This window comes from Lagenorhynchus albirostris, chromosome 1 (assembly GCF_949774975.1).
Source record: "Lagenorhynchus albirostris chromosome 1, mLagAlb1.1, whole genome shotgun sequence".
NCBI lineage: Eukaryota > Metazoa > Chordata > Mammalia > Artiodactyla > Delphinidae > Lagenorhynchus > Lagenorhynchus albirostris.
Genome location: NC_083095.1, coordinates 72,908,372 through 72,929,770, shown reverse-complemented (window position 1 = coordinate 72,929,770; position 21,399 = coordinate 72,908,372). Strand labels below are relative to the sequence as shown.

The window sequence follows — 21,399 nt, the reverse complement described above, 5'->3', positions numbered from 1 at the left end:
AGAAACTCCTACCACTGATTTCTAAATGTATCTCCAATAGTGGGGGCAGAACTGTACACATACAAACAATGGCCAAAATCAAGCTGTCCCGGACCAACACAACTTGCTTCCATATCAAAATAGAAACAGCAATGCATGTCCCCTGCTCTCTAGAACATCAGGAAAGAATTACACTTTTTGCAAATAATATATAGATACAGGCATCTATCACATATATTTTTTAAACAACGAGAAAGACTCCCACGAATGCCTTGCATGAAAAATTTGTTTTAGAACCAAGTGCTTTCCTAAGAAACTGATAAGTGCCTTTCTTTCTAAAAAGTACTAAGTAAGTAGGAAGACAAAAGAGATGACATAATCCCATTTCCAGTGAATCCTAACACCCGGACACACATTTTGTGGTTACCTATGAATCTACATTTCTTATTCAGGGTGTGGGAGAACATTTATACCAGGCACCTCAATTCTATCAGGCAATAGAGGCCGACGGTAATAGCAAGAGCTACCATTTACCCTACTGAGCCCTCACGACAGACAAGGCAGGGTGTTGAGCCCTTTGAAAGTCTCAATTGATCCTCACATTAAAAATAGAACCTACATTATAGGATATCATTTTACACATAAGAAACTGGATCTTTCAGTAAAAATCCCAGAGCTTTTAAGAAGGAAAGCCAAATGACTGCAATGTCATCTCTTGCCAACTACATGGTTTCTACTCTGGAAAAAAAAAAAAAAAGGCACAGCTCATTCTCCGTAGCACATACTTCTATCCTCTACTATATATACAGCTTTTTCAGTAACTATGTAGTATAAGCAACTCCTGTCCCCACCTAGAGCTTTTCCCATGTATCCCAGCTGAAAATGCGCTCTCTCTCCTTTCTCAGAAGTTCTCTTTGAATGTGCCCCACCCATCCATCCATCCATCCATCCAACCATCCACCCTCTTTTGGGTACCTATCATACATCAGGCACCATGCTAAGATACAAGATGTACAAGTCACAGTCCCATCCCTCAAATGTTCAGTCTAGACATGCAAGCAAATAATCACACTTGAGCATGATAAGTTATATACGGCACAGGAGTAGCACAGACCAACTCTGCCTCAGGGTACAAGTTCAGTGGTCACAGAAGGTTTCAAAGAGGTGGTATCTGAAGAGTGATTGCAAAGATACAAGACAGACAGGAGGAGAAGGGCATTTAAGGACAAAAGAATGAAAACGAATGATGCTACCAGGGTACTTCATGCCATCCAGAATAGCATCAAATGACAACGGAGAGAGAAAGCTGGGACAGAAGGATGGAGACGGCCAATAGAGAAGCAAAGGTCAACACACCGTAGTCCCCAAAGACCAGTCTTCTGTGCCTGTCTGAGCTCAGCACCTAAGACAGCACCCCGCCCCCACAGGTGGGAGAAAAGGGAGGACGGGGCAGACACATGGGCAAAGGGAGCCAAGGTACTCATCAACTCACCAGGAGAGCCTGGCCACCTCTGCCCAACATGTTTTCCAACTCTTCTCTTAGTACCCTTACTGTTACCCCATAAGCCCTGTGGATTCTAAGCACTAATGTCTTGGTGCGTTTGTTTTTTTTTTTTTTTTCTTGAAGCCAGTATCTGCCAGTTAATCATGACTTTGAGACCTTGAGTTGAGGATAAGATGCTATTCTGTCAAAGGTTCTCCATCCTGAGGGTCAGCTCCAAGAGCAGCACAGAAAAAAAGACATGCTCACTGAGCTGGGCAGAAGAAGAGAGAACTGATTTTAAATAGACAGCTTTTAAAGAGAAATAGGTCATAGATCAACAGTCACAGAGAGCATCAATATACCAGGGCACAGTGAGGACTGACAGAGCTGACGGGTTCTTATCCACTCCTCCCAGGCCTTTAAAGCAGTAATCCCCATGAGTTCTGAAAGTGCTCATCTGATTCATGGAGTCCAATCTCCTCTTTAAAAGAAAAAAAAAAAAAAAAACCTCTGTTGCTATATAATGTGTTCTTTATTTTTAATTTAAGTGGATTTAAATGAACTGTTATGAGAATTTCCTGACGCCCTATATGATAATTAGACACATCCTGATTTCCTACACAAACTCAGGGTGAAAAATCATGAGTCCAAGGATTCATCCTTCACAAAGGCCAAGATAATAGAGAAAGGACAGTGTGTTTCAACACAGATACAGTCTCCTCCGAGTGGAAATTTGACCAGATCAGCCATAAAATATTGGTATACTTCAAAATTATTTATTCATACATACAAATAATAGTGTCAAATTCAGTAAATATTATTTATACAGCTATAAATTTTTATATTAATTTTAGAACAAGAGAAAGTCATGGCTTGGTTCTCCCCTTGTACTGGATCATTTTAAAGCTTTGGTTACCATAAAGCAAGGAAACAACTGCTAAGAGACAATGACCTTAAACTGAAAGCTAGATTTTAAAACAAAGAATCTTAGGAATATTTTACAGTTCTAGAAAATCACAGTGAGCTGAGAAACAAAAGCCTGGAATTAAAGAGTCCTTGGTTTACTACTGATTCATGGTAGAACTGTAGAGCCTTGGTGTCCTCATCTGTAACATAAGGGAATTAAGAAAGCCTTAGGTATTCACTGAAGTGAGTTCCTTATTCCCAAAGCAAGAGGCTTATTAAAACAAATCAAAACAAAAAACCTTCGAGGAAAACATTTTAGGATAAAAAGAACTTTAGACACCTGCAGCTGTAAGATAACACAGGTGAGAAATGTTTACTGTCGCTCTGCCGGAGACTGTGACCTACATCTTAGTAACACATCCAGGACCTAGTCATTTAGTTACACCCACTCAAAAAATAAAGACGTGGCAGACCTTTTTACCCCTCCCATCACAATGCATAACTTGTGTTTACTCAGTGCACCGTAAAATTCAAAATACAAAGCACTACTTGTAAGTTTCTTTCTTTTGGCAGGAAGTGAATAAGTTCCCATGTCCCCCAGCCAAGTCCAAATCTGAGGTGTTCAACCTGCACACATGCATGGGATCATATAATCTGCTAGGAAACAGGTAAAGATGCTGCATCAGGTATCCACAGTCACTGGGGGACGAGGGCAACACCTGGCTCTTCACACCTGCTCTAGAATACTCTACAGGAATTAAATGTGATAGGAAAATGAGTATCTTACCAGGAGAAGTTTTCATTAAAATTTCCTCACATTTTTTTTCTCAGATGCCTCATTTTATCTAGGGAAAGCTGTGTGACTATGAATGAAATCAAATTCTAATTTGTTTAGGAAATGGTTTGGTTATCTGATTACCCACAGCCCAGAGCTTTGCCCCGAAAAGCAAGGCTACGCAGGATCTAAGGTGCTAAGAATAAAGAAACCATCAAACGAAGAAAACATTCTACTGTGCAGTCTCAAAAGAAGTCCAGAGGCTTCTTTACTGCTTTGAGACAGAAAAATAGGTTATAGTTTCTACGTTCTGGGTACTCAACTTTGAGACAACATTCCAAAGCTCAGTGGAAGGGGGTCAGCTTGTTGGGGTCCATGAGACAGGAAGGGTGAGAACAAGCCTCTGCGATGGCCAAGTGTATTTTTGTGTCTCTCCCAGGCCCTTCACATCCCAGGGCCGGCTGGATTCCCCAGGGTCTATCTGAAAGCAATCCACCCAGGACACTCTTTCCAGGAATCATTTCTGAAGGTCTTCGTTACACACCGAAAGCCATTAACCCACTCTGTTTCACAGAAAACTAATGGGTGATTTTTCCCTTAAGATCAGGAATGAATGAATATTAAAGAATTCAGCAACATTCTGCCTCTTCTGGTCAGATTTTCTGTAAGTGCTCATCTGGAGAAAGACTCTCTACATAGAATAAAGTTTCCAACAGTGACAATATTCATGAACACATCCTAGAGTATTTCCTGGGTGGCTTGCCAGCCACTTAAAAGGAAGAGCAGGGCTTCCCTGGTGGCGCTATGGTTGAGAGTCCGCCTGCCAATGCAGGGGACACGAACGGAAAGATCCCACATGCTGCGGAGCGGCTGGGCCCGTGCGCCATGGCCACTGAGCCTGCGCGTCCGGAGCCTGTGCTCCGCAACGGGAGAGGCCACAACAGTGAGAGGCCCACGTACCGTGAGGGAAAAAAAAAAAAAGAAGAGCAAAGTAAAGCCTACAAGTCAGACTATCCTGGGCAGGACATGGACCAGGATACTGAAAGGCCCTCAGCTGCTCCCCTAAACAACAGGAGCCACAGGAATCGTGGGGTTTTTTTAATAAATTTTTTTATTTTTTATTTATTTACTTTTGGCTGCGTTGGGTCTTCCTTGCTGCACGCGGGCTTCCTCTAGTAGTGGTGAGCGGGGGCTACTCTTCGTTGCGGTGCGCGGGCTTCTCATTGCAGTGGCTTCTTTTGTTGCAGAGCACGGGCTCTAGGTGCAAGGGCTTCAGTAGTTGTGGCACGTGGGCTTCAGTAGTTGTGGTTCGTGGGCTCCAGAGCGCAGCTCAGCAGTTGCGGCGCATGGGCTTAGTTGCTCCACAGCATGTGGGGTCTTCCTGGACCAGGGCTCGAACCTGTGTCCCCTGCATTGGCAGGCGGATTCTTAACCACTGCGCCACCAGGGAAGCCCAGGAATCGTGTTTGGAAATGAGTGCCCTGAAGCCTGAGTTCTCCTCTCCTCTCCCAACCCCCACCAGGAAGAGGACCCACCCAGATTCCAGGGTCTATAACAGGACAGGGTGGAAACCAGACCTTCGCCATCAGCACACAGTGTTCTGGCTGCAACAATTTTGATTCCTCTAACACTCATCAGAGGCGAGGCAGGGTGGGGAAAAGGGAAGGGTACTAGTGGCCCTCAAGTAAGACAGAGCTAGGTTTGACTCCTCAATCACGCTGTCTTTCCCTTTCTAAGTCTGACTTTTCATCTACAAAGTAGGAATACTCACAACAGTTAGTACTTCATAGGTTACTATAAAGATGAAAAGAGATCAGGAAACTCAGGCATTGAGCACAGCGCTTTCCTCCTTCCTGCTCACCTTCCATCCCCCTCCAGGCAAGCCTTACAAATAATGTTTTGTTTTCTAAGTCACCCATGAAGCACCCTCCTTATTCACTGGGCTGGGTTCTGAGAGGTCTGCTGTTTCCCCAAATCAAATACATTCTCAAAGGGCATTTTGAAAGCAACTAAAAATATCCAAAACAATATACTCAAAGCAATTCCAAAAATGTTCTCAGCAATACTTTTGGAGTTGGTCTACAATCTTCCAGAGTGACGGTCTGTAAAAGGCAAACATTTAGAAGTGAAGTGCTTTCAAGCTTTCAGGTGATCTCACAACTTGACAATTGCCCTGAGCCACAGAGCCCGGGGCTCCTCAACTTGGCAGCAAGTTCCCTGCTAAGGGTTTTATGCCTCTGCCTATCCTCAGCCTGCTGGGCCTCCTGCAGGAGGGGATCTCCAGAAATTACCTCTGAGAATATAATCCGATCTCACTCACAGGTGATTCCCATCACTATAGATGTCAAGGATTTTTCACAGATGTTTTCATTTTGTTTTTAAAAGTGAAACAAACAACACAATTGAAAAATAGGCAAGAGACTTGAACAGGCACTTCACAAAAGCAGATATCCAAATGCCAAATATACAGGCAAAGACACTAAGCTTCCAATAGTGATAAGAGAAACGCAAGTGAAAATCATAATGAGAGCCCTCTATACAACATCAGAAAGGCTAAGATTAAAATGACCTATCAGGGGCTTCCCTGGTGGCACAGTGGTTGAGAATCTGCCTGCCAATGCAGGGGACACGGGTTCGAGCCCTGGTCTGGGAAGATCCCACATGCCGGGGAGCAACTAGGCCCGTGAGCCACAACTACTGAGCCTGCGCGTCTGGAGCTTGTGCTCCGCAACGAGAGAGGCCGCAATAGTGAGAGGCCCGCACACTGCGATGAGTGGCCCCCGCTCGCCGCAACTAGAGAAAGCCCTCGCACAGAAACGAAGACCCAACACAGCCAAAAATAAATAAATAAATAAAATTGAAAAAAAAAATGACCTATCAAAGTAAGTATTGGCAAGAATGTGGAGTAATGGAACGCTCACTCACACCAGATGGGACTATAAATTGGAATGGCCATATTGGAAAACTCTTTGGCGTTATCTGCTAAAGGCAAACATAGTCACATCAAAGGAACCAGGCATTACAGAAACACCCACATACGCACACACCAGAGATGCATACCTATGGGCACCACCAAAAACATATACACATGGATGTTCACAGCAGCCTTATTCGTAAGAGCCAAAAACGGGAAACAATTCGAATGTCCATAATCAGTAATTGCAGTGTATTTATACGATGGAACATAATCCAGCTACTGCTGCATGCACAACATGGATGAATCTTACAATGTTGAGGAAAAGAAGTTAGACATAAAAGAATACAAAAGGACCAGCGTATTTACGTAAAACTCAAAAACAGGCAGAGGTGATCTACAGTCTTAGAAGTCAGGACAGCGGTACAATGGAGGAGGAAGTAACGGGAGGGGACACACCGGAGGAGAGATTCCAGGGTGCTGGTGGCTCTTCCTCTCTTGAGCTGTGTTAAGAATAAATGGGTGTGCTCTTGGAACAGAAATTCACTACACCGCACCCATGGAATCTCGGCCTGTTTCTACGTTAAGTTAACCTTCAAAAAAGTCATTTTCTTTAAAAAGCAAACCCACCTGGATGCCTCCTCCTTGCAAAGCCAAACAGGGCAAACTGATTCAATTAAGCAGTCAGGTCGGGTAAGAAGAGCAAGAGACATCAGGCCACACGCCGTGCCTGCTCCCAGCTCCCTCCCTTGTGAGCCTGTGGCTCCCAGGGAGTTTGACTCCCTGAGTCTCACTACTCATCAATCAAAAACAGCTGGGTAATTAGGAGACTCAGATGAGATAGGAGAGCACTTCGTATCTGTCCCATTGGTATCCCAACATTGGTTCCTAGGACTGTGGCACCTACCGTAGCAGGTGCAGCTGGAAAGCAGGCAGAACCTGGGGAGACTCAGGGAGATTTTGAGGAGCTTCGGGGGGTTACTTTCAAGAGTTTTAGGAGCCAGTAGCATAGGTTCTCTGTGAAATTTCATATCAACTCAAACAGGAGTTATTGTACTTTGTATTCTCTCTGCTGGGTCCCTAGAGCCACTCTGTAATAAGCTTTCCATCATAAAGAGAGCACTTTTCAGGTCACGTTTGAAAATGATGCGCACGCTTCCTTTCGGAACATCAAATTTCCTTTACTCTCAGTTACGTTCTCATTCTGTCTCAAGCCTCTGCCTTCATGAGACTTCCAATCTTGGTGGGTCTCTCTCTAGATGTCTTAAGTCTCCTCTGGGACCTGGGTTAGGAATCAGGCCTCTTCAGGCCTGTTCAGCTATTCAGTGCTTGGAATAGCAGGCTTGACCTCGCACAGACTCAGGGCTCCTTTAGAGCCCTGGGTCAAGGACAAGCAGCCTCAACATTCCTGGAAGCCTGTGAGAAGAATCCCAGGCCCCCCCACCTCGGTCCCAGTGAATCAGAATCTGTGCCTTAACAGGATGCCCAGGAGATTCACCTGCACTTAAAGGTTTGAGAGGCACTGACCTAGGTCACACTGCCTGTCACCTGACAAACTGAGAGGCCCAGGGCTGGAGGTCATAGCCTCACCCAGGTAGTGGAGTTCATTCGAACAACCCCTCTGTGAACAGCCTCCCCGCAAGGCGGGGCCCAGACGAATGGGCCATGGTACTGTACCTGTTTTCCAAATCCAGGGTCACATTTTCCTGGAACTTGGGAGTGGGCAGAAAAGGGCAGAGGACAAAGGAGGCGGGGAGAAGGTAAGACAGAAAAGGTGTGCCTGCCCTCATTTCTCTGCAGCGCTCAGGAAAGCCGGGGTGGGACGGGGGTGGGGGTGGGGAGAAAGGTAATATTGGAGCACGGAGCAGGCAGGAGAGGGGTGTCTACTGAAGCTTAGCCAGGCTTGTCTTGTCCATGAGAGCAGGAACCCTGAAACTGGGGCACCTGGTTCACCTGCAGCTCTCTACGCGGCAGCTTTGGGGTCTTACACAAGTCGCGTTGAGACAGGCTGGGACCCGGGACCCCTTGCTGCAGTGCTTGCACCTGGACAAACACCTCCTTGAGCAACAAAATGCAAAGAAACTATAAGGGACTAAAAATAACTACATGAAAGCACAGTCGCGGCAAATTATGGACAAGATACAAAAAGACCCAAGCGCCACTTCTGAAGAGCCCGGAGGAAAAACAGGGTGGGAGGAGCAGAAATAGGATACTGCGCATGCCCCCTGCACTCAACACCACCAAAGGGGTGGGCAGACCGCCTAAGCCCCCCTCCTGCCCAACCCTCACGCCATGTAAGGAACCAGCTCATCTCCCCCTTGGGGAGTGAACGAGGGAAACTGTTACTTGTTTTCTCTCCCCGCCGTTGCAGCAGGGGCCCCAGTAAAGCCTTACCTGAATTTCTTTTCTGGCCTCTTATCAATTTCTATTGATTAACGAAGGCCAAGAACCCTGGCTGGTATCAACATGACCTCTCCATGCCTGTTTTTTGAACTGTAAAATAGGGATAAGTAATAGTACCTACCTCTGAGAGCTGTTGGGAGGATGAAAGGAATCAGTATCTGTAAAGTGCTTAGAACCATGTACTATGGAAGCACCTAATCACCTCTAGGGAAACATTATTCAAATAATATACGAACAGAAAAATTAATAGACAGGAAGGGGGAATCCCAGGAGAAAGCAGCTGTCCAGCTCAACATATTTTTATTGATTCTCTCCTACATGCCAGACACACACACAGATCCCAGTCTCTGGAGGAGTTCACAGTCTGGGGTGGGGGGGTTTGAAAGCAAGGCTGTTCATAAACAAGATTTCTGAGTTCAGCATTCCCTGTTCCATTTTTAAAAGTCAACCACCAGATAGACCAGCGAGTGTGTGGTTGGCAAGGTCAGAAAAGGATCTGATTAAAAGGAGAAAGTCTCACTTTCCAGTGGATGAAACTGGGAGAAACGTCCACTTTATCAGCACTGAGCTCTTTATATAAGCACCAAATTTCTACCTTCAACTTATTTTTTAAACTACTGTTACAGTTGCATAAGGATTTAATTTTAAAAGGACTTACTTCAGGGACACCCAGCTTTCTACACCCAGCTCCTTATTGCTACTTAATGATAGGGTAGATTAAATGCTTCAGGAATAATATTAACTTCTCAACCACTAGATACTGCTGGCTGTCACCTTGGACTGTGTGAGGCGACATATTCCTAGGAAGTCGAAAAACAAAGACCAGCACTGACATACACCCTCTCTGACCAGCAGTGGTTATGAAAGGTGATTACAGGGTAACACATGTATTCACTCGCCTGAGATCATTCCCACTTGCACCGTCGGGAAGGACAGTGCTGTGCCGGTGAGGCCTAGTGTATTTGGCTTCAACTCTGATACCTTCTCTTTGATTACTAATGTTGGCACAGCGTGGGTTTAAATGCTTAGCCCCGGCTCTGTAACAAAGTGGCCCTTTTCTTCAGAGCCATTGGGCACTAAAGGCCCACACCTGCCAATCCACAAAACAGTCCAACGAGGTGAAATAGGGCAAAATTACCATCCTTAGGAAAGCAGTGAATTTCAGGCTGTGAAGACTGGAAACTCGTTTGATTTACTGCACTTGAGGCTTTGTTCAAATCTTACAAACTGGGTGTAATTTCTTCCCCAGGGGAAAATGAAAAGGAGCCATCAACTTCACTGAAACAAAACACAATCTCTTATCTCCTCCCACTTTGGATGACGACAAAGGAGACAGAAAGAGAACAAAAGCTAACAGGCCACCGTAACCCTGAGACAATGCCCTCGCCTGAGCCGGCAGTGCTGAGGGATGGTCCACACTTTACAGAGGCCCGTCATCTTAGGGTGCCCTCACAGGTGCTATTCATTTGAGCCTCAAACCAAGCCCATGAGGCAGGCCGGCCAGCAGGAACTGGTCCCAAATAACAGCAGAGGAAACTGAGGCTTGGTGAAGGCAGTGACCCAGGGTCCAGGTGCCAGGATTTAGCTCCCAATTCTTCCTCTTCCATTGTTTCCCATTCACCTAATTCAACCAAACCTTTCCAGAGTTGAATAGACTCACCGAAGGTAAACTAATGAAATGCCCAGATTTTCTACAGCCAACAATGAAGCGAATATTTTCAACCTAATCCCAAGAAACGTTCACTCCCGCTGTGAATGAAACTCAACGGTGTGCATTTTAGGTCGCTTTATCGCCTCCCGTCTGCATAAGAGATGAAAGTCAGTAAGTGAGGGGGGAAGGCAGCCAGGCAAGGATGGGCCGAGACCACCACACAAAGGAACCTTAGCACCAACTGAGCAGCCCAGGGCTGCCCTTCTGGTCAAAAAGAAACCAACTCCATGATAGCAGATTCAAGACCCAACACCTTGGACTTCCCTGGTGATACAGTGGTTAAGAATCCGCCTGCCCGTGCAGGGGACACGGGTTCGAGCCCTGGTCCGGGAAGATCCCACGTGCCACGGAGCAACTGAGCCCACGTGCCACAACTACTGAAGCCCGTGTGCCTAGAGCCCGTGCTCCCCAACAGAAGTAGCCCCCGCAACGAAGAGTAGCCCCCGCTCGCCACAACTAGAGAAAGCCCGTGTGCAGCAACGAAGACCCAACACAGCCAAAAATAATAAATAAAATAAATTAAAAAGAAAAAGACCCAACACCTTGACTGAAAGTCAGCCAGACTCAGCTGAGACTAGCTCTGTGACTTTACCAAAACTATGGTAATTTAAGAATTAATGTGCAAATTTACATTGTTCTGAGGATGATTCATGCCCTTCTCCCCTACAGCCTCTCCCCCTACCCCAACCTCACCCACACAAATCAGAAAACTTTTCGAAGCTCTTGGCTTTCTTCCATATACTTTTTCCTTAGTCCTAACAGTGGGATTCTTAGCGCTTGTGGGAAGGAGAAGGCAAAGAACATTAAACATTCCAGGTGCATCATATTAGGTACTTTTCTACAAGCTAGGTCTCCCCCTGATCTTACAGATAAGAAAACCATGGCTCAGGTGTTAACTACCCCACCCGAGTTCCCACAACAAATTAATGGTAGAGCCACATTTCACATTCAGCTCTGTCCCACGCCATTGCCATCTTCACACCGTATTAGCTTCTACTCACAGAATGATCCGTGGACTGGCAGCACATGCATCAGTGGGAGTTTGTTATAAGTGCAGAATCCCAGACCCCAACCCCTACTGAATCAGAATCAGCACCTTAACAAGATCCCCAAGTGCTCTTGTCCACGAGTTGGAGAAGCACAGCTAGGCTACACTACACTGTTAAAGGGGGTAGAAAGTCTCTACCAAGGGAACAACTGTTCCAGTGGTGTTTAACCTCATTTAGCATCATGACTCTTGCACCCAAATACACTGATGCTCGTGTAGTGCCAAGTACCACATGAATCCTGTTTAATACATAGACTTTTTTTTTTGGTACGGGCGCAGCCGCCCCGCAGCATGTGGGATCTTCCCGGACCGGGGCACGAACCCGTGTCCCCTGCATCGGCAGGCGGACTCTTAACCACTGCGCCACCAGGGAAACCCCAGAGATTTTTTTTTTAAGGACAGTGTTGACACAGTTCCACTAACAACTTAGAAGATGATGCTAAAACGTCTACCACAGTCAAATCTTAAGGGAGAAGCTAAACATAAGCTGCCCGGTCAGCCCTGCCCACTGCCCTCTAGTGGATCACAGCAACGAAGCCTAAATATGGAGTTAGTCCCCAGAGCAAAGCCCAGAAACACACTCCTCTCTGAAGGTCACAGGGTATTTGCCATGAAAACGATCCCACTGACTCAGAAGCAACTTGGCACACGACCCTCTTAATTCAGAGGAAGGACTTTGGGATGAAAGAGTAACAGAAAAATCCTAAAAGATCCAAAGACAAACAAGGAGAAAGGAATTATCTAGTTACCTTTTTTTTACCCAAGAGCAGAAAATTTGCCCTGAAACTGATAGGCTATTCCTGCATCTCTCTCTCTCCACGTTTTTCTTTTTATTCTCCTTTCACTCTACCCACAGTGGCATTCTTACTGTTTTTCTTTTAGTTGATATTCACTATAAGTCACCCTTTTAAAGTGTACAATTTAGTGGTTTTAATGTATTCACAATGTTTTAATGTATTCATAAAGTTGTGCAACCATTCCAGAATATTTTCATCACCCCCAAAAGAAACCCCATGTCCATCAACAGGCCCTCCCATTCTTCTTGCCCTGCCCCCCAGCTCCTGGCAACCGCTAATGTAACTTTTTGGATTTGCCAAAAAGTGGAATTGGTCATGGGCTACCCTGATGTTTAACATTTTGAGGAGGAACTGCCTGTTTTCCAAAGCAGCTGCACTATTTTCCATTCCCATCAACAATGTAATGTAGGAGGGTTCTGATTTTTCCACATCCTCACCAACATTTGTTATTATACATCTTTTTGATCAAAGCCATCCTGATGGGTGTGAAGTGGTACCTCACTGAGGTTTTGATTTGTATTTCCCCAAGGACTAATAATGTTGAGCATCTTTTCATCCCCTTATTGGCCATTTGTATATCTTACCTGAAAAAACAAATGTATATTTAAATCCTTGGCCCCTTTTTTTAATAAATTTATTTATTTCATGTGTGTATTTTTGGCTGCATTGGGTCTTCGTTGCTGCGCGCAGGCTTTCTCTAGTTGCAGCGAGCGGGAGCTACTCTTCGTCGCGGTGCGCGGGCTTATCACTGCAGTGGCTTCTCTTGTTGCAGAGCACGGGCTCTAGGCGCTCGGGTTTCAGTAGCTGTGGCACGCAGGCTCAGTAGTTGTGGCTCGCGGGCTCTAGAGCGCAGGCTCAGTAGTTGTGGCGCACGGGCTCAGTTGCTCCGCAGCATGTGGAATCTTCCCAGACCAGGGCTCAAACCCGTGTCCCCTGGCAGGTGGATTCTTAACCACTGCGCCACCAGGGAAGCCTCTTGGCTCCTTTATAAATTGGGTTATTTGCCTTTTTATTGTTGAGTTATAAGAGTTCTTGCTTATTTTTGAAACTCCAGTCAAGTTCCCCTCTTCCTGAAAAGCTCTTCCCCCAAATATCCAATATTCTTCAGCTGGACATACATTTGAATTAATCCCTCTGCACCTGGAACCACTACCCTCTGAAAGCCTGGGAACACTTTCTCTCTCCCTTTCTGTCCCATGCACCCCTCCTTGCTTTCAACCTGGGTGCTGTGCCCCCCTTTATCCACAACAAGCTCTCCTGTGGTCACGAGAACTCATCTGCTACTTCAGTGAATTTACAGAATCAAGAAAGAACTTGACGACAGGTTCTTTGACCACTGCCACAGATTCACACGGTCTCACTCTGTGCTAGGCACATCGCTTGTCTTATGTGCTCTGAAAGGTATTTATTTATATGCAGGCACAAGTACGACTTCACACTTCTGCTCCCTAACACCAGCAACCTAAAACACCCTTTCTCCTCTCTACAGAAGTGCTACGCATCGTTGCCAGAGTTTTCATAGTCTAGCCCATCCGTATAGGCTTCCTCAGCCACCACAGCTTCAAATGGCTTCTCTCTACTCTGAAACAAACAGTAACCACCTGTACAGTCCATGCATCAATTAATATCCATAGCTTATGAATGCCCCTATATTTTAGAGATAGACCAGGTGAAACCACCCTACCCATAGATGGTGTTAAATAATATATTAGAACTGCTGGGGTGTGCTGATTCAGTAAAGCAGTCCTAGAAGCTACACACATAACCTCAAAATGCTCTGGGAAATGTCTGGTTAGATAAATAGAACTAAGTTTCTTGTTGTTGATATCGTTAACTGCAGTCCTTCTCAGAGTCTTTGATACAAGGATGAACACTGAGAATCTCTGAGACAGGGGAAAATAACAGGCAGCGCTTCCAAATTGATTTGACCTTTACAAGACCACACCTATTAACATCCACCTAACAGTATTCTTCCCAGTGCTCTGGGAACTGCTGAGCTAATTGGATGACTGCTCAATTCTATCAGCTGGACAGCAGGAAACACATTTTCTACCCAGGTCAGGAACCAAACTTGCTTTGTTTTAGGATGCCATTCATTGGAAGCCACTGTTAACATAACAGGTTACAGGAAGAGAAGAAAGAAACCATACATTAAATGTGTTCATAATTTTTCAGACCCATCTAGATTTTTGAAATTGGAAAATGATGAAATGTGAAAAGAAAAAAAAAAGGATCTTAGAAATGAGCTAGTGCAGTATAAACTGAGTGTTATTTTAAAAGAATCCTCTAGGACAGTTGGGGAAGAGAGCCTTCCAGGAACTGACCATGACTCTCTAGGACCCAGTAACAGACCTGATGATCAAAGAGAAATAAAGTTATCAAAATGACTGTCTCACAACAAACTTAGCCAAGGGAGCCAAGATACCAAGTGGTCATGTGCTGAAAAAAGTGAATAACAGTGATAAGGAAAGAAGCTTCCCCACCCTGGAAAAGAAATCCTCCCAGCAAAAAGTAGGGGTAACACCCAAAATATAAATATCAAGTTATAGAAAAGAATTTTAAAATAGAAATTTTCTGTACTCCTGTTAAGTAGGAGAAACCATTTATATCAGTGATTAGTGCATCTAAAGAATTTCAAGCTGAAGGTTGTGTCTACTGAGGGCTGATTGCGGTCAGGAAGACAGGCATGGGCCTTGCAGATTTATCTGCTGGAACACTAAGTGGTACACTTGAGTTTTTGAATAGGTTTCTGATTTACTGATAGGTTTCTCTAGTGCTAATCACTTGAAAACGAAAACAAAGCACAAATGGAAAGCTGAGATAAAGACTGACAGTCAGCTGGACTCCATTTGGTACAGCAACACAAGAGCCCCTTGGACACACAGTCCACTTGGGTGCTACGTAAACCTTATTTCTGCCCTCGAATATCATCTCGGGAATCTTCCTGACTCCAGCAGGTTCCCGAAGCCTCTCTGATACAAAGCAGCTAAAATTCAAGGCCACAACCTAGGCCACCTTAAGTCATAGTGAACTGTCAGCCCTGGACCATAGCTTAGGGGGCAAGGAAGAGATTAAGGTTGGGTTGTGCCCAAACAGTGCTCGGATTATAAACTCAGCTACACAGAGCAGCACTGATACTGCACAGCTGCTCTCAGCCCTCAGACAGTGGAGGGTCTCCCTCAGTTACAGCCAACACTACCATCCTCTAGAAGCAATGGAAGGCCTTCACCAGATCTGACCACCACAGGACATCCGTCACCTCCCCCAAGGCCTACGTAAGCTGTCCCTTCAGAGAAGACACCACACTGCAAATTCTTTTTAATCTTGCTCATAAGTGATTCACCTGTTCTCCAATCTTTCTTTGGTTTTTTTGCGGTACGCGGGCCTCTCACTGTTGTGGCCTCGCCCGTTGCGGAGCACAGGCTCCGGACACGCAGGCTCAGCGGCCATGGCTCACGGGCCCAGCAGCTCCTCGGCATGTGGGATCTTCCCGGACCAGGGCACGAACCCGCGTCCCCTGCATCGGCAGGCGGACTCTCAACCACTGCGCCACCAGGGAAGCCCCCTGTTCTCCAATCTTAAGGTTTAAGCTGCCAGAACTTCTCGAAACCTCCTCTCCACAAACGTCTGAGATCCCCAAAGAAAGGAAATAGGGTAGTTGCTGGATTTATCAATATCAAGGTCACCAACTTCAGCCTATCCAAGAGTGTCCTGGACACCAGAGGCTAAGTATTTTACAGTATGAAAAGAAGGAGGAACTTCTTTTGTGTAAAATTCATTCATTTGAAAAGCAATCAGAATTATCTACACTGGACAATGAGAAGTGGCACAGGTATCAGAAATAGAAAATGCCTCAGGCAAGTTCCTAAAACATCCTGAAGAAACCCTGTCTCCACACATGACATATTAAAATAATGGTGTTTCTGAACAAACCTCACCTCTCTTACTCTCTCTCTCACCCCCTATGTCAGTGATTCTATAGGCATGGTCACTGGACCAGCAGCACTGTCATCACCTGGAACTAGTTAGAGATGCAAATTCTTGGACCCCCCCCCCCCTTCCCCTCACCCTAGACGCAGAGAATCAGAGGCTCTGGCAATGCAGCCCAGCTAGCTGTGATTTAACAAGCCCTCCAGGGGACTCTGATGCTCCAGTTTGAGAACCACTACCCTAGGATTAGGGAAGGTGCAGCACCTGGGGGGGGAGGAGGGGTCAGGAGCCTGATTAATCCCTTATTAACTGAGTGAGAGACATCTCACCTGTTCTTGCCTCTCATCAGCACTGGCCCTCAAGCTCACAGTCTGATTCCACTGATGAGGGGTTGAGTCCCTAGTTCAAGGTCACTATTAGAGACCATGCCAGAGCTCCAGCCCCAGGTCTGCTGACTCCTTCATCAACCTTGGATCTCAAACTGGGGTCTTGTTAACATGCCAGTTCTGGGGCCCAGGATTCTGAACATTGATGAGGCACCCCACCACACTCCCATCTCCTAAACTACACCTCGCTGCTTCCTTCAGATCAATACAAGGACTGGAGCCTCAACCCTTAAAATCAAAAAAGAGATGGATTTAAGGGAAGAGAAAAAAGAAGATAAAGAGCGACTTCCAAAGCCCTGAGAAACCAAACCTTTTGGCGAAGAGTGGGTGGAGGAGAGAAGATTCAGGCAGCTTGTTACAATTAAAAGAAGTAGTTAATTCAAAAAAAAAAAAACTGAGTAAAGAGCACAGCCACAGGAAAACACAATTGGTGCTTTAAAGTTTTCTTAGCACTTCTGATGCCCATTATCTCCCCCAAGTCTCACAACAACCCTGCAGTGAAAGGAGATAAGGCCACTATTATCCCCATTTGACAGAAGAGAAAACTGAAGTTCACAGTGTCCAACAATTTGTCAGTTAGCATAGTAATCCGACTGTAAACCTAAATCTTGACCTCGGGTCTATCTCACTCTAGAACCTGTGTACCAACACCAGGTGATTTCCACATTTGGAAATCTGCCCCAAAGCAGATTCCCACCCCCACCCTCAGGAAAAAAGCAAAGAGAAGAACATGTAGCAGAAATGGTGATTCCCTAAAACATAGTACTTGAGCAGTGCGTGGGTTCTCCTTTAAGAACTTAACACACAAACCCAACAGCCAAGGTGTTCAGTCAAAAGACGGGGGGGAATAAAAGAGGCATATTTCTAGCCTGCATAATCATTTCTGGACCAATTCCCACTAGCAGCCTCGGAGGTGAACAGCGGCTCACTGCCAGGCTGAAGCTCCTCCATCCCCCGGTTATGACAGAGCAGCTCTGACTCGTGTGCAGGCAAAACCCCAAAACTCAAAACAAGAAGTGAAAAAAGTGGAGCTAGGAGAACGGTCAGCATCCTCCACATTCTCGTAATCCACATAACGCCAGTTCCAGGGTCCTGGGGTCCCCTGGAACGCACTCTTAGGAGATGGTGGGACGAAGTGGACATTCTTGTGGACCCACCGCCCCTACTCCTTCCCACCCGGTCCCTGAGGAAGAATAACCGAAAGGGGAGAGGGCTCGTTATGAAGTCCTGGGGCTGGAGCCCAAGCCAGATACAGCCCAGGCATCCTCTCCTAAGGAACAGTATGTCAACCCAAACTCTCCACCTGGCCTTCCCCTCCAGGTCCTGTCCTCTGCGAAGATGAGCCGGGTGGGGTTGGTGGCGTGTTGTAAAGCTGAGAAAAGACTAGAGGAAAAATCAGGCCATCCACCTACCCCACGTTCCCCGCCATGTGTGTGAGGCTCCATTCCAGTGCGCACCGTAAGCACTAACTCGGAACCGGGCGCCCTTGGCCACGTCTGAGGTTGAGAAGGGGGCGTCGCCCAGCTAAGCGTCCCGGAGGCAGGGAGCCATTCCCGCCCGGACAGCCTACCTCAGATTTGGCAGGAATGATTTTCCTAGACGCCAGCCAGGGAAGCGAAGATCTGGTTGATTCGTGGATTTCAGCCGGGGGCGGAGGAACTTAGCCCAGGGGCGCAGCTCCTCCACACTGGGGGCCTCAGGGCGGCACCCTCGGGGCTATCCTACCGCGAGGACAGTGAGGAAAGAAGGGCTCCATCCTCAACTTTCTCGGATGAAACTGCTCGGCTCTGCGGCTTGCCCAGCCCTGCCCGCACATCGGGTCCCAGGTTTGGGGAGAACCAGGGACCCGAGTCCCTCTCGGCGCGCACAAAGCAGCTGCGCCCGAGCGCGCGGCCCCCTCTCCCGTCGCTCGCCAACTTGAAAGCATCTCCCTGGGCGCCTGCCTACTCCCTCTGCCCCGCAGCGGCGTCCCCGACCCGGCCACGCGCCTCAGACCCAGCGCTGGGCGCCCCAAACGCCGCAGCTTCTGCAGCCGCATCCTCCACCCTCCGCAACCCCCGGCCTGGCCTCTGCCTCACTCGCCTGGTTCCCCACGCCCCGGCCCTACCTTGCAGCCCGGTTCGTGCCCCGGCAGTGCCAGTGCGCTGCACGCGTCCCAGCCCGCAAGGCTCCTCCCCGGGAGCTGCCCCGCGCGGGGCTCCGGGCTCCGGACAAGGCTCGGCCGGCCCGGGTGCTGGGTAGCCGCCGCTCGCGGCTGCCGCGCCGGCTCCAGCTGCCGCGCGCAAGGGGGAGGGGGGGAAACTCCCGGCAACTCCAACTCCAGGCGCTGGAGCTCCAGCTGCAGCCGCGCGCCCGCCCGCCGCCGAGTGCTAGCGCCTGCGAAGCGAAGCTGCCCGTGCGGCCGCCTCTGAGCATGCCCAGTGCCGCCGTGGGCGAGCCCCAGCGCCCTGGGCCGGGGCAGATGGCCGAGCTGGGGGCCGGGGACCCGCCCCGAGCTCCGGAGCGCCTTGGGTGGGGGAGGGAGGGAAGGGCCGGTGCCGGGGAGGGGACCCTGGAGCAAAGGGCGGGGGAGAAACAGTGAAGGAGGAGGGCCTTGCAAGTTTCACGGGTCGTGGGAAGTTTGTGGGTGAGAAAGGCGAGCTGCTTCTGTGAGCCTCTGCAAGCCTAGAAAGGACAACGAGGAAACATTATTCTCCCCGAGAGAACAAGTGGACCCAGCAGATTGGTTTTATCCAGTGCACTCGTTGCTTCAAGCCTAGGGTCGCCAAAAAAGCGAATAGGGCCTGGCCGGCAATGTGAGTGAGTGAAACGGGTAGCAGGCGGCGAACTGGAGAGAGCTCTGAAGGCAGAGCCACTGGGCTGCAAACTCCCGTTGGTATCCTGGAAGAATCGCGGCCTGCTTTGGCTAGAGTTTCTGATTTTTTTTTCAAGAAATGACAGAGATTTCGATTTTTTTTAATGTAAAATATCCTGGTTTTTCAATCTTGATAACTAATTCAGATTTTAAAAAGCACTCTGGACCAAACAAAATACATTTGAGTTCCTTCTCTGCTCAACCCCACAGCCAGCCAGTGTGAGGACTGTGATTTCTGCGTTCTTTTACCAAAGAGCAGCTGAGTGCCCACTGTGCTTTGGGAAGGCGCTGGCGAGTATCCGAGATGATTCAGATTGCCATCAAACTACGACCAGTTACTAAGGGAAGTAGGTTTTCCAGACAGAAGAGAGTTACAGATAAAGACTGAGGCATTCAAGAAGAGAAGTAAGATACTGATACTAATGTGGAAAGGGGTGTGAGAACTGACTCTTGGGAAACATCTTTAATAAAAGTACCCAAGTGGAAAGTCACCGTAGTTTCCATAACAGAACTCTGCTGAGGCATTTTTGGAGTCTGAAAAAGGAAAAAAGGGAAAACCAGTAATATGACCCTGTCTTTATTTTAAATTTTGATATTTTTCATTTTCTGTATTAATTTTAAAAATATTGCATTAAAACATGTATCTTGATGATTGGGTTCTTTGATGTCCCGTTAAACTGTGCAGCCCGCCTCATCCTAGCCCAGGCCCTTCTGGGGTGTCAGATGGTGGTACCCCGGTCTGCTTGATTAAAAATATAAGGGGCAAGAAACACCATACTGACATGGGAAAGAGCTGGAGTAGTGGATGGGGGCTGAGGCAGAGGACTTGGGTGCCATTTTGTAGAACCTGAACTTCATTTTGTAGGCTGTGTGGAGCTAGCAGATGCTGGGGGAAGAAAGCGACAATCAGAACTGAACTCTAGGAAGATGGGCTGGACTGCAGACCCAGGAAGGTGGTTTGGAGGGGGAGAATGGGAGAAATGGGGATACCTAGGGCATATTCATGGTTGTGGTTTTTTGAAAGTCAGAGGGATTTCCCTAATAAATTCACGTGTCTCTGCTTATTTCTTGTGGTAGGGCTAGCTTAACGCCAACAGGTAGGGCTGCTGCATCTTAGCCTCAGCCATTTTCTACCAGGTTTCCATGGGCAAATGGCTCCACTTCTAAGCTGCACTTTCCTCATCTGTGAAATGGAAAACAGTTCTCATAGCGTTTTTTGAGAGGATTTAGAGCAGCAATGTATGTCTAAGGGCTTTGAAAACTGAGAATTTAAGCAAATATAAGGCATTGTTCTTATCTACACATCATCTATATGAAATCTGAATTTAAACAAGGAAGCTATAGCTTTACAAAAATTGTCTTAAGTAGTAAGCATCTTTGATTTAGCAAGCTCTCTCTCTCTGTGTTTAGGATTCTGTTACAAGTCTTCAGAATCAGCTTTTGGGTAATTTAACGATTTTGTGAATTAAAATGTCCCTGTATAGAAAGAAATAGGTGAGGGAGATTAAGAGGTACAAACTTCTAGTTGCAAAATAAATGAGTCACAGGTATGAAATGTACAGTGTGGGGAATATAGTCAATAACTATGTAATATCTTAGGATGGTGACAGATGGTAACCAGACTTATCATGGTGATCATTTTGAAATGTATAGAAATAGCAAATCACTATGTTGTGTAACAGGAACCAACATAGTGTTATAGATCAATTATACTTCAGAAACAAACTCATAGAAAAAGAGATCAGATTTGTGATTACCAGAGGCCAGGGGTGGGGGGGGAAGGGGAATTGGATGAAGGTATTCAAGAGGTACAAACTCTCAGTTATAAGACAAATAAGTACTAGGTATGTAATGTAAAACATGATAAATATAATTAACACTGCTACACGATATATATGAAAGTTGTTAAGAGAGCAAATCCTAAGAGTTCTTAACACAAAGAATTCTGTACCCATATGAGATGATGGATGTTCACTGAATTTACTGTGATAATCCTTTCATGATTAAGTCAAATCACTATGCTGTATGCCTTAAACATACACAGTGCTATATGTCAATCCTATCTCAGTAAAACTGGAAGGAAAAAAAGTCCCTGTACTAGTTTCTATTGTCACCTCCCTTCTACCACCTTCCTTTTTTAAATCTTCCTTTTTACCTTTTCTCAGTATTGCAGATCCCCCACCCCACCCTGCTCCATGACTACCCTCTAGCTC

General features: G+C 46.7%; 1 protein-coding gene across 3 annotated transcripts in view; it reads right to left on the bottom strand.

Annotated features, from left to right (window-relative positions):
* The window catches only part of STXBP6 (syntaxin binding protein 6), a 280,707-nt gene extending 262,023 nt beyond the window's left edge, over positions 1-18,684 (bottom strand). The window contains exon 1 of one of the 3 annotated variants that reach the window (XM_060167954.1): positions 18,440-18,684. The gene's annotated coding sequence lies outside the window, so the exon portion shown is untranslated. Of the gene's footprint in view, positions 1-17,902; positions 18,087-18,439 lie in introns of those variants that run through there. The other 2 variants (XM_060167946.1, XM_060167937.1) reach the window with 2 other exon arrangements.
* Positions 18,685-21,399: the final 2,715 nt, after the last annotated feature.